This window comes from Carcharodon carcharias, chromosome 4 (genome assembly GCF_017639515.1).
Source record: "Carcharodon carcharias isolate sCarCar2 chromosome 4, sCarCar2.pri, whole genome shotgun sequence".
Taxonomy (NCBI): Eukaryota; Metazoa; Chordata; class Chondrichthyes; order Lamniformes; family Lamnidae; genus Carcharodon; species Carcharodon carcharias.
Window position 1 is genome coordinate 64,989,771 of NC_054470.1, and position 12,676 is coordinate 65,002,446.

Consider the following 12,676-nt stretch of genomic DNA (forward strand, 5'->3'; position numbering starts at 1 on the left):
TGTCTAGTGAAGGTTAACGGGTCCCTGACGGCGCCCCTTCGCTTTGGGAGAGGGGTACGTCAGGGCTGCCCCCTGTCTGGCCAGTTGTATTCTATTTGCTTGGAGCCTTTCCTGCGCCTCTTGCGGAGGAGGTTGTCGGGATTGGTTCTGCGCGGGCCGGGCATCGGGGTGGTCCTTTCGGCTTACGCCGATGACGTGCTCCTTATGTTTAGTGACCCGGCTGACCTGCGGAGGATGCGCGAGTGCCAGGAGGTCTACTCTGCCGCTTCTTCTGCCAGGATCAACTGGGGTAAATGTTCTGGACTCCTGGTCGGTCAGTGGCAGATGGAACCCCTACCTGAGGAGCTCAGGCCTTTCACCTGGAGCAGGACCAGCCTCCTCTACCTGGGGGTCCATCTCTGCCCCGCTGAGGAATCCTGGCCGGCAAACTGGCAGGAACTGGAGACGAAAGTCACCGCTCGCCTGCGGCGCTGGACAGGACTGCTCCGAGTGCTATCTTACCGAGGTCGAGTTCTGGTCATAAACCAGCTGATCGCCGCCATGTTGTGGTATCGGCTGGTCACTTTGACCCCTCCCCCGGACTTTGTCACAAGAATCCAGAGATTGTTAGTCGACTTCTTCTGGGACAAAAGATTGCACTGGGTCGCTGCCGAGGTTCTGAGTCTCCCGCTTAGGGAGGGTGGTCAGGCGCTAGTGTGCCTACGCACACAGGTGGCGACTTTCCGCCTTCAGACCCTGCAGCGATACCTCTACGTCGAGCCTCCTCCTAGATGGTGTGCCCTGATGACGTATTTCTTCCGTCAGGTGCACGGCCTGAATTATGACGTGCTGCTCCTGTTTATAGAACAGCTGGGCCTCGGTGGCTCCTTGCAGGCGTTGCCCGTCTTTTACCAGGACCTGATCAAAGTCTGGAAAGTGGTCGCCTCGCGACGCAGCTGTTCCCCGTCAGGAGTAGCGGCTATCGTCAGAGAGCCGCTGCTCAGGAATCCGCCCCTCCGTCCTTTTCAGTGGTTGGCGGAGAGGAGGGCTGTGGCTGCAGGGGTGACCAGGATCGGGGACGTGCTGGGTGGCGGAGGACTGGGCTGGATGCTCCCGCAGGAGTTGGCGCGACGCGCGTCTGTGAGTGTCCAGGTCGCAGCCGATGCCATCCAAGACCTGAGAACGGTCGTGCTTGGACCCGATGTTATTTTGGGTCTTGAGGTGGCCCAGGTGTGCGGTGGTCTTCTGTCTGAACGTTCCCCTGTTCGGACATAATTCCACATTGGCCCCAAGCCCCGAACCCTCCCTCGGGTGCTGGTGCGCCGCAATATGAGCCGCCTCGGGGACATGCCCTCCGTGCCTTTTGGCACGGCAAAGAGGGGCTTTTTGTACGGACTGCTGCTGCACACCTTCCATTTTCTCGCCCTTGTCCGTCGACCGGACACGCCCTGGCGTGCCTTGTTGCCGTCCAGCGGCGGAGGCCCCCAATGGGAGGCCCTCTACGGAGGTGTCCTCCCCCTTTCTATCGGGGACCTGGGTTGGAGGGTGTTGCATGCAGCAGTCCCCTATAATAAGAGGATGCATAGGTTCACGGACTCTCAGGACACGTGCCCTTTTTGCGGTCTTGTGGAGTCCGTGGACCATGTATACATAGGGTGTTGTAGGCTGCACTCCCTTTTTAGTTACTTGAAAAACCTTTTATTGATGTTTTGTTTGCACTTCAGCCCCACGCTCCTGATCTATGGGCATCCGGTGCGGAAGGGGGTCGGGAAGGAGGAGGACCTCCTCGTGAACCTGCTCCTGGGCCTGGCCAAGTTGGCCATTAACAGGTCCAGGCAGCGGGCGATCGACGGGGGAGTCCCGCCCGATTGTTTGTCCCTCTTCCGCGGCTACGTTCGCTGCCGGATGTCCCTGGAGCGGGAGCACGCGGTGTCTGCTGACACTCTCGAGGCCTTCTGTGCTTGGTGGGCACCGCGGGGACTGGGGTGTTTTGTTGACCCCTTTAATCACATTTTGATTTAAAGTTTGTAAGGTTCCTTTAAACTTTGTCCTTGGTTTTACAGCTGACCTGAATTAGGGGCTGTGCCTGATTTATCCCAATTTTGTTGATTTGGTTTTCATTTAAAAGATTATCAAGAGTTCAAATCTCACAATGGCAAACTATGGAACAATGTAACTTCACCTGAAACAGATGGAAACGGGTTTGTACTCGAAAGAGTTACTTTACCAGCGGCAGGGGGTGCCCACACCACATGGCAATGCAGCTGGTTATACCCTGGAGGCCTGACCGTGAGATCGGGGGTGGTGGGGAGATGGTGCGTGTCCCTCCTGTTCAGGCACCCTGTGGAGAGGGCTGTCCCCGCTTGATCACCACACCTTCCCCGCCCAGCCTCCCAATTGCCCCCCTCCCCCCCACTTGCCAGGGCCTACCTGACTGGCTGGGACTGAAAAGCTGCTGAGTTTCTGATTGGCCACCAGCCATCTTGGAGGCAGCGGAACATACTGACTCAGGCAACTAATTGGCTGAGCTGAGCAAAATAGTGTTGTGGCTTCCAAGGCCAGCAGAGGCAGGCTTGGCCCTGACCTTTGCGCTGGTGGGCCGGGCCAGTTTCTCGATGTTAAATCCTAGCCAAAGTAAGTCGGGATTCCCATTCCTGATTGCCAACTGCTGGAAAGTGGATGTGGGCAGGATCGTGATGACTATGGTGCAACTGGACATTGCTTCATCTGCAGCATTGAAGTGCTGTTCCCATTTAGTACAACCTACTTACGTGAATCTGGATTTTCAGCATGACATCAATGAAAACAAAGTACTGAACCCGGATGAATATTACATGTACATGTAAAGATACCTCCACATCCTGACAGAAATGTCACTGAGCAACAGCAGCAAGTTTTATATTAAGTAAGTAAAACAAAGCTCATAACAAATAGATATGATTAATTGTATGACTAAAGTTTGTACAGAAAAATACTTGTGTTGTATTATAGGGGGCCCGTGGAATTTTTTAAACATGCGAGGGGTGCCTCAGAAGCAGAAAGGCTGAGAGCTCCTGAATTCATCTTCAACAATGAATCTTCATAAATACTATTTGGGGATCTATATCTGTGAGCATATATATGCATTATTTTCCAGTTCCCTGGCCCCAACCGCTTCCTCTTCACCATGGACGTCCAATCCCTCTACACCTCCATCCCCCACCAGGATGGTCTGAGGGCCCTTAGCTTCTTCCTCGAACAGAGGCCCGAACAATCCCCATCCACCACTACTCTCCTCCGTCTGGCTGAACTTGTTCTCACGCTGAACAATTTCTCCTTCAAATCCTCTCACTTCCTCCAAATAAAAGGTGTGGCTATGGGTACCCGCATGGGCCCCAGCTATGCCTGTCTCTTTATGGGGTATGTGGAACATTCCTTGTTGCAGTCCTACTCCGGCCCCCTTCCACAACTCTTTCTCTGGTACATCGATGATTACTTCTGTGCCGCTTCATGCTCTCGTCGGCACTTGGAAAAATTTATTAATTTTGCTTCCAATCTCCACCCCTCCATCATTTTCACGTGGTCCATCTCTGACACTACCCTTCCCTTCCTTGACCTCTCTGTCTCAATCTCTGGTGATAGACTGTCCACCAATATCCATTACAAACCCACCGACTCCCACAGCTATCTCGACTACAGCTCCTCACACCCCGCTTCCTGTAAGGACTCCATCCCATTCTCTCAGTTCCTTCACCTCCGTCACATCTGTTCCGATGATGCTACATTCAAAAACACTTCCTCTGACATGTCCTCCTTCTTCCTTAACCGAGGTTTTCCACCCACAGTCGTTGACGGGGCCCTCAACCGCGTCGGGCCCATCTCCCGCGCATCCGCCCTCACGCCTTCTCCTCCCTCCCAGAAACATGATAGGGTCCCCCTTGTCCTCACTTATCACCCCACCCAGCCTCCGCATTCAAAGGATCATCCTCCGCCATTTCCGCCAACTCCAGCATGATGCCACCACCAAACACATCTTCCCTTCACCCCCCTTATCGGCATTCCGTAGGGATCGCTCCCTCCGGGACACCCTGGTCCATTCCTCCATCACCCCCTACTCCTCAACCCCCTCCTATGGCACCACCCCATGCCCACGCAAAAGATGCAACACCTGCCCCTTCACTTCCTCTCTCCTCACCATCCAAGGACCCAAACACTCCTTTCAAGTGAAGCAGCATTTCACTTGCATTTCCCCCAACTTAGTCTACTGCATTCGTTGCTCCCAATGTGGTCTCCTCTATGTTGGAGAGACCAAACGTAAACTGGGCGACCGCTTTGCAGAACACCTGCGGTCTGTCTGCAAGAATGACCCAAACCTCCCTGTCGCTTGCCATTTTAACACTCCACCCTGCTCTCTTGCCCACATGTCTGTCCTTGGCTTGCTGCATTGTTCCAGTGAAGCCCAACACAAACTGGAGGAACAACACCTCAACTTCCGACTAGGGACTTTACAGCCTTCCGGACTGAATATTGAATTCAACAACTTTAGGTCGTGAGCTCCCTCCCCCATCCCCACCCCCTTTCTGTTTCCCCCTTCCCTTTTTTTTCCAATAAATTATAAAGATTTTCCTTTTCCCACCTATTTCCATTATATAAAAAAAAACCCCCACTAGAGCTATACTTTGAGTGCCCTACCATCCATTCTTAATTAGCACATTCATTTAGATAATATCACCAACTTTAACTTTAACACCTATGTGTTCTATTGTACTATTGTCATTGACATCTTTTGATGATCTGCTCCTATCACTGCTTGTTTGTCCCTACAACCACATCCCCCCCCCCACGTCTCTGTCTCGCTATCTCTCCGCCCCCCCCACACACACCTTAAACCAGCTTATATTTCAACTCTTTCTTGGACTCGAACTCAAGTTCTGTCGAAGGGTCATGAGAACTCGAAACGTCAACTCTTTTCTTCTCCGCCGATGCTGCCAGACCTGCTGAGTTTTTCCAGGTAATTCTGTTTTTGTTTTGGATTTCCAGCATCTGCAGTTTTTTTGTTTTTATGCATTATTTATGTTCTGTATGTATTTCTATACAAGTGTATACATCCAGACATGTGCTAATGGTTATGAATCAGAAGTATTAACAAGATAAATTTTAAAGCTGCCCTCTCTCTTTAGTTACTTTTCTTTAAAGTGCAAATTCATTTTGATTAACCCAAACCCAAGGATGAACACTTCAGAAATGTAAATAAAAGGCCAAAGAATGAATAATGGGATGCAAGAATAACTGTGATCCTATAATTTAATTATTTTGAGTTTCTATCCTTCGTGGCTCATGAGGCAACCCATTCCTTTCTCTGATGTCTGTCCATAGTAGAGACACTTGACTAGATTGGAGAATTAGCTTGATAACATCCAGTAGATCACAGTTCTCTACAGTTGATGTCTGCATTTTCTCTGGGTTGTTTCCACAACCAAAGGCATTTTTATAAAAGCAAAAAACTGCAGATGCTGGAAATCCAAAACAAAAATAATAATAAAGATACCTGGAAAAACTCAGCAGGTCTGGCAGCAACTGCGGAGAGGAACACAGTTATCGTTTCGAGTCCGTATGACTCTTCAACAGAAGCCTGGCTCACAGTGTCCTACCAAGACTTGGTGGACTGCTTTTAGTGTGGCTCCTACCTTTTGATCAGTCTGGCTTGGATGGCCCAATCTCCTCCAGCATATCACTCAGGGTCAAAGACGCATGCAAGACTTACCTCACATCAAAGTGGGGAACCCTGGTGAGTCTCTATTCATTAGTCCATACTGATACATTTCAGTGGTTCAACAGCACAAATAGTTCATCATTTTGTTGAAGAACCAGTCAAGCTCATGATATTCTTTAACTAGGAACTCATTGAGTCATTTACAGAACAGAAGGAGACCATTCAGCCCATTGAGTCCTCAAATTCATTGCTCCATTTAAAAATCTGTCTTCCTCATCAGGGTTGGATAATCAAATTCCCATGTACCATCTCTTGACTCAGTTCCTCCAGGTTGCATGGTGACTGAATCATTATTACAGACCCACACCAACAGCCACCAATCCTTTATAATAACAACAGGAAGCTGTCTGCTTTGTTTGGACCAATAAAATGGCATCAGCTTCCCCTAATGCTACAAAAATGCCATCAAGGTACTGACCAGCACCCGCTTCTCTGAGAAGAGCAGTACTGACACAATTAGCTGAAGGCAAACTAAAAGTGCAGTGTAAATCCTGCAGCTATTCATTCACCTCACATGAACTTCCTCAACTGGATATAGACTTTGAAAAAACAAAGCGAATGCAGCCAGTAGTGACTGTGAGATGTGTGCAAAGTAATGCGCAGTTACAGGCTTGATCTTTCGGGTGAGATGGTGACCTTCTGCTGTCAGCACATACCAGTGCCTGGGAGTTACTCCTTGTGTTATCAAGAGAGAACAATTTATGTGTTTGAACCAGCACTGAAAGTATACATTCCTTTCAACCTACACAGAGTGAAGGACCGAAGACAAATATAGTGCACAGTGTGGTATTGATTCATACAGGTCAAGAGGGGCTCAGATTTGATCCCTGATCTGTACTAACTTAGCTGTTCCTGACTGGACCAGTGATAGAGAAACTGCAAATGAGCATCAGTGCTCCTTCGGAAAAGTCAAGGCTCCCACTACTGATCATTATCTAGTAATTTCTGATGGGAAATGAAAGTGTACCTGTGTGTGTGTGTGTGTGTGTGTGTGTGTGTGGCTGTGTGTGCACATTGGATAAGAACAGGATTCAACTTATCTGTAGTGGCAGCTGGCACTGACTGCTTGCACATGAAGAATGGGTATTGGGTAAGGCTCTCCAGGGCCTGTATTCAAACATGAGTCATTGCCTACACAAGATAAAAGAATTACTTTTCTGAATCCGAGTTTTAACTAAGGTCCAATGCCATATTAGATCAGAATGTTAGACCATCAAACCTCAAGAGGTAGGAGCAGAAGTAGGCCATTTGGCCCATCGAGCCTGCTCCACCATTCAATGAGATCATGGCTGATCTGATAATCTTCAACTCCACTTTCCTGCTTTTTCTCCTTGATTGCCTAACTGATCAAAAATCTGTCTATCTCAGTCTTGAATATACTTAACAACTCAGCCTCTACAGCCCTCTGTGGTAAAGAATTCCACAGATTCACTACCCTCTGAAAGAAGAAATTTCTCCTCATCTCTGTCTTAAATGGGCGACCCCTTACTCTGAGATTATGCCCTCTGGTCCTAGACTCTCCCGTAAGGGGAAACAACCTCTCAGCATCTACCCTGTCAAGCCCTCGAAGAATCTTATATGTTTTGATAAGATCGCCTCTCATTCTTCTAAACTCCAATGAATACAAGCTCAACCTACTCAACCTGTCCTCATAAGAAAATCCCTCCATACCCGGAATCAACCTAGTGAACCTTTTCTGGACTACCTCCAATGCCAGTGTACCTTTCCTTAGATAAGAGGACCAAAACTGTTCACAGTATTCTGGGTGTGGTCTAACTAGTGCCTTGTATAGTTTTAGCAAGACTTCCCTATTTTTATACTCCAGTCCTTTTGAAATAAAAACCAACATTCTGTTTGCCTTCCCTATTATATGTTGAACATTTATGCTAGCTTTTTGGGATTCATGCACAAGGACTCCCAAATCCCTCTGTGCTGCAGCCTTCTGCAGTCTTTCTCCATGTAAATAATATTCAGCTCCTCTATTCTTCCTGCCAAAGTGCATAACCTCACATTTTCCCACATTATATGCCATCTGCCAAGTTTTTGCTTACTCACTTAACCTGTCTATGTCCCTTTGTAGACTCCTTGTGTCATCCTCACCACTTGCCTTCCCACCTATTTTGGTGTCATCTGCAAACTTGGTGATAGTAGATCCACTTTCCTAATCTAAGTCATTAATATATATTGTAAATAATTGAGGCACCAGCACTGATCCCCATGGCATTTCACTAGTTACAGGTTGCCATTCCGAAAATGCCCTCCTTATCCCAACTCTCTGTCTTCTATTAGTTGGTGTTATGACCAATGTAGTTGGTAAAGCAGGGTTATTTAAAATTTCCAGAAGGAAACTTTAAACAACTGTCATAAGCTATAATTTTAAGTGTTATGTTTGAGATGCAACTCTAAATTCAGGAATCAGACCACCAGTTCTTGAGGCTTTACATTAAACTAATTGATACATTTTATTAATTTACACAGGTTAAAATACATACACATGGCTACAAATTACTATTATCATAACTTTTAACAAATTCCCAAACTAATCTCCATTAAAGCAACAGCAACCCATATACTTAACCAAACACCAGGCAAAGTATTTTCACCTTACAAATTCAAAATGAGGCTCTTTTCACTGTGGAGCCAGTTGGAGGCTTGCAGCTGTCTTTTGATCTCAGGTTGCCTCTGCCTGCACACCCGAAAACTACTGAAGTTATACCCACCACCACTGATTGAATTCAAATTCTCATTGTCTCACCTGTATCTATGAACTTTACCTTTTAACAATGAAACCCCATTCATTGTACCAATTTTATTAGCAATATAAACATATTTTTGGTAGCAGCTAGAAAGATGTTAGTTTTCACTCCTCCCCCCTTCTTGAATGCTCTATTTAAAAAATGCAAATACAATCTACCTCTCTGTTTACATCTGAAACTAATGCATATCAAAGAATCCAGACCAGCTGACTTTAATCCAATTAAGACACACCCACAAACTAAACCTCTATTTTAAAAGAAAAATATTTTCCAAAATATTATATACATTAATAGCTTCATGACAGTTAGCCAATCCTCTATCCATGCTAATATACTACTCCCAACACCATGGGCTCTTATCATATTAAGTAGCCTTTTGTGCAGTACCTAATCAAATGCATTTTGGAAATCCAAATATATTACATCTACTGGTTCCCTTTTATCTATCTTGCTTGTTACCTCCTCAAAGAATTCTAATAAATTTGTCAGGCATGATTTCCCCTTCATGAAGCCATGCTGACTCTGCTTGATTAGATTATGTAATTCTAAATGTTCTGCTATTACATCCTTTATAATAAACTCTAACATTTTCCCAATGACAGATGTTACGCTAACTGTCTTATGGTTACCTATTTTTGTCTCCCTCCCATTTTGAATAAGGGTGTTACATTGGCAGTTTTATTCTTGGACTTTTCCAGAATCTAAGGATACTTGGAAGATTACTACCAGTGCATCCACTATCTCTGTAGCCACTTCCTTTAATATCCTAGGATGCAACCCATCAGGTTCGGGGAACTTATTAGCCTTTAGCCCCATTAATTTCCCTAGTACTTTTTCTCTAGTGATAGTTATTGTATTTATTTCCTCCCCCTCTTTTGCCCCTTGATTATTTAGTATTGGAATGCGATTAGTGGCTTCTACCATGAAGACTGAAGCAAAATATTTATTTAACTCCTCTGCCATTTCCTGGTTCCCCATTATTATTCCACCAGCATCATTCTGTAGGGGACCTATGTTCACTTTAGCCTGTCTCTTCCTTTTTATATATTTAAAGAAGCTCTTATTGTCTGTTTTTATATTACTTGCTAGTTTACCCTCAAAGTTTATTTTCCCCCTCTTTATTAACTTTTTTGTCTTCTTTTGTTGGTTTTTAAAAATTTCCCAATTCCCTGGCTTACCACTAATCTTTGCCACGTTGTGTGTCTTTTCTTTAAATTTGATACTATTCTTAACTTACTTGGTTAACCATAGTTGGTTTATCCCCTTCCTTAATCCCTTCTTCCTCACTGAGATATATCTTTGTTGTGAGTTGTGAACTATTTTCTTAAACGCCTGCCATTTTTCATCAACCATCTTTTCTGCTAAAATCCTATCCCTGTCCACTCCAGTCAACTCTGCCATCATTCCTTAGTAATTACCCATATTTAGCACAGTTGTTTCTGACCCAGTTTCTCACTTTCAAACTGAATGCTGAATTCTACCATATTATGGGGGGGGAAGTTTTCCCCCCATCGGGGAGGTTTGTGCAGGGGTGGGTGAGAACCCGATCGGCACCCCCGATCAGTTCCATGCCGCTATTTTACTTGGGCAGGCCTTAATCAGCCCGCCCAGTGTGACACGCGCCTGGAAGCACTGAGTGCTCCCTGTGTGGGTGGCATTGGGGGGTGGGGGGAGTGTTCCCTGTGTCAGGGCTTGCGCTCTTTCGTGCATGTGAGATTAGTTTAAGTTTTAAAAAGCCAAATAAAGAAAATAAAAATTTTAAGACATGACCCCTCATGTGACAGTGTCACATGAGCTGGGACATGTCAATGAATTTTTATAAAAATTTTTATTCAATTTATAAACATTTCACGAAACCTCATCCCGCCCGTGGCGAGGTTCCACGAAAAATGCAAAGGCTGCCTGGGCTCTTCGCCTGCCCACCAATGTTATGGTTGGATGGGCAGCTCAGTTTATTGGTTTAATTAGTTTTTAAATGGCCTTAATAGGCCTTTGACCGTTTGGCAGACGTGCAGCCGAGTTGGCTGCCTGCCCGCCAAACCCAAAATCTAAATGACGCGCGGTGACGTTGGGACGCACGCCATGGTCACTGTTCCCTGGGGCATCTTTTACTCTGAGATTATTTATTAAACCTGCCTTATTACACATTACCAGATCCAAAATAGCTTGATCCCTGGTTGGATCCACAACATATTCTTCAAGGAAATTGTCCCCAATACACTCTACAAATTTTGCTCACAGCTACCTCTGCCAATTTGATTTTCCCAATCTACTTGAAGATTAAAATCACCCATGATTAATGTACTGCCTTTTTTACATGCCCTTATTATCTCCTGATTTATTCTCTGTCTTATTGTATAGTTGCTGTTAGGGGCCCTATAGACTATTCCAACCAGTGTCTTCTTCCCCTTGTTATTTCTTACCTCCACCCAGATGGATCTCGTACTAACAAAGCTATCCTAACACCCTTTCCTTTCTGCCTGTTCTTTCGAACAGTCACATACCACCGAATATTTAGTTCCCAGCTTTGATCTCCTTGTAACTATGGGGAGAATTTTCCCCCCGTTGGGGGGATTGTTCCAGGGTAGGTGGGGGTGGGAGTGGATCCAATCGGCGCCCCCGATCAGGTCTGTGCAGCCATTTTAAGTGGGTGGGCCAATTGAGGCTCGCCCAACGAGACGAGCACCTGGAACTCATGTGCACTCCCTGTGCGGGCAGGGGGTGTTCCCTGAGTCGGGGCCTGCACTCGTTCGCATGTGCGTGCGAAAGAGTGCAGAAATCTCCTTAGGCACAGAGCTGCCTCAGGGATATTAGTTTAAGTTCCCAAAATTTTAATAAAGAAAAGGAAAAAAATTTAACACATGTCCCCCTCATGTGACAGTGTCACATGAGCTGGGACATGTCAATGAATTTTTATAAAAATTTTTATTCAATTTATAAACGATGCGTGAAACCTCATCCCGCCCGTGGATGAGATTCCATGAAAAATGCGATGGCCACCTGGGCTCTTCACCTGCCCACCAACCTTAAGGCTGGATGGGCAGCTTAGTTCATTAGTTTAATTGATATTTAAATGGTCTTAATAGGCCTTTGACAGTTTGGCGGGTACACAGCCGACTCAGCTGCGTGCCTGCTGAACTCAAAATATAAATAACGCACGGTGACATCGGGATGCCCGCCTGATGTCACCCCGCATCATTTTACGCTTCAGCGAGTGGGCCCCGCTTCCGCTCACCGAGCCGAAGGTTCAGGCCAATGTCTCCGTGATGGCTATAAGATCATAGCCATTAACCTCTATTGGTGCGTTAATTCATTTATTTTGTTCTGAATACTACGTGCATTAATTCGATTTGCGGGACACTGGTCCCAGCACGGTTCAAGTGAAGCCTGTCCCACCGGAACAGCTCCCTGCAACTCCAGTACTGGTGCCACTGTCCCATGAACTGAAACCCATTCCTCTCACACCAATCTTTGAGTCATGCATCTAACTCCTTGATTTTATTTACCCCATGCCAGTTTACCTGTAGCTCAGGTAGTAATCCCAAGATTATTACCCTAGAGGTTCTGCTTTTGAATTTAGCTCCTAACTGTTCAAATTCTTTCAGCAGAACCTCCTTTCTAGTCCTATCAATGTCATTGGTACCAATGTGGTCAATGACAACTGGGTCCCTCCCCTCCCACTCCAAGCTCGTCTCCAGCCCTGAGGAGATGTTCTTAACCCTGGCACTGGGCAGGCTACACAGCCTTCAGGACTAATGTTCACGGCTGCAGAGAACAGTATCTGTCCTCGTAATTATACCCCCTACCACTACTACATTCCTACTTCCTCCCCCTGCTTGAATGGCTCCCTGTACCACAGTTATAAAATGGTTGCTGTTCATCACGCAACCATTGTGGTTTTGGTACACTGTGCAGGCTGAGTGAAAATTCTTACCTCATTTGAAGGAAGCTATTCACAAGATAAATACCAGCAGACTCCACTGGTTCTCATTTCCTTTGTACAGAGTCTTCATCAATGAAGGGACACCAGCATACCATGCGACCTCAGTTCCTGATCAACAGAATGTGAAGGGAAACACTCTGAAATGATTTTTTTTTGCTGCGTTAAATGAACCATAATGGGTGAGAGCTCCAGGATCAACATTTCAGGAGAAGATGAGTTGCGAGATGTGACACCAACTCTGTCCTG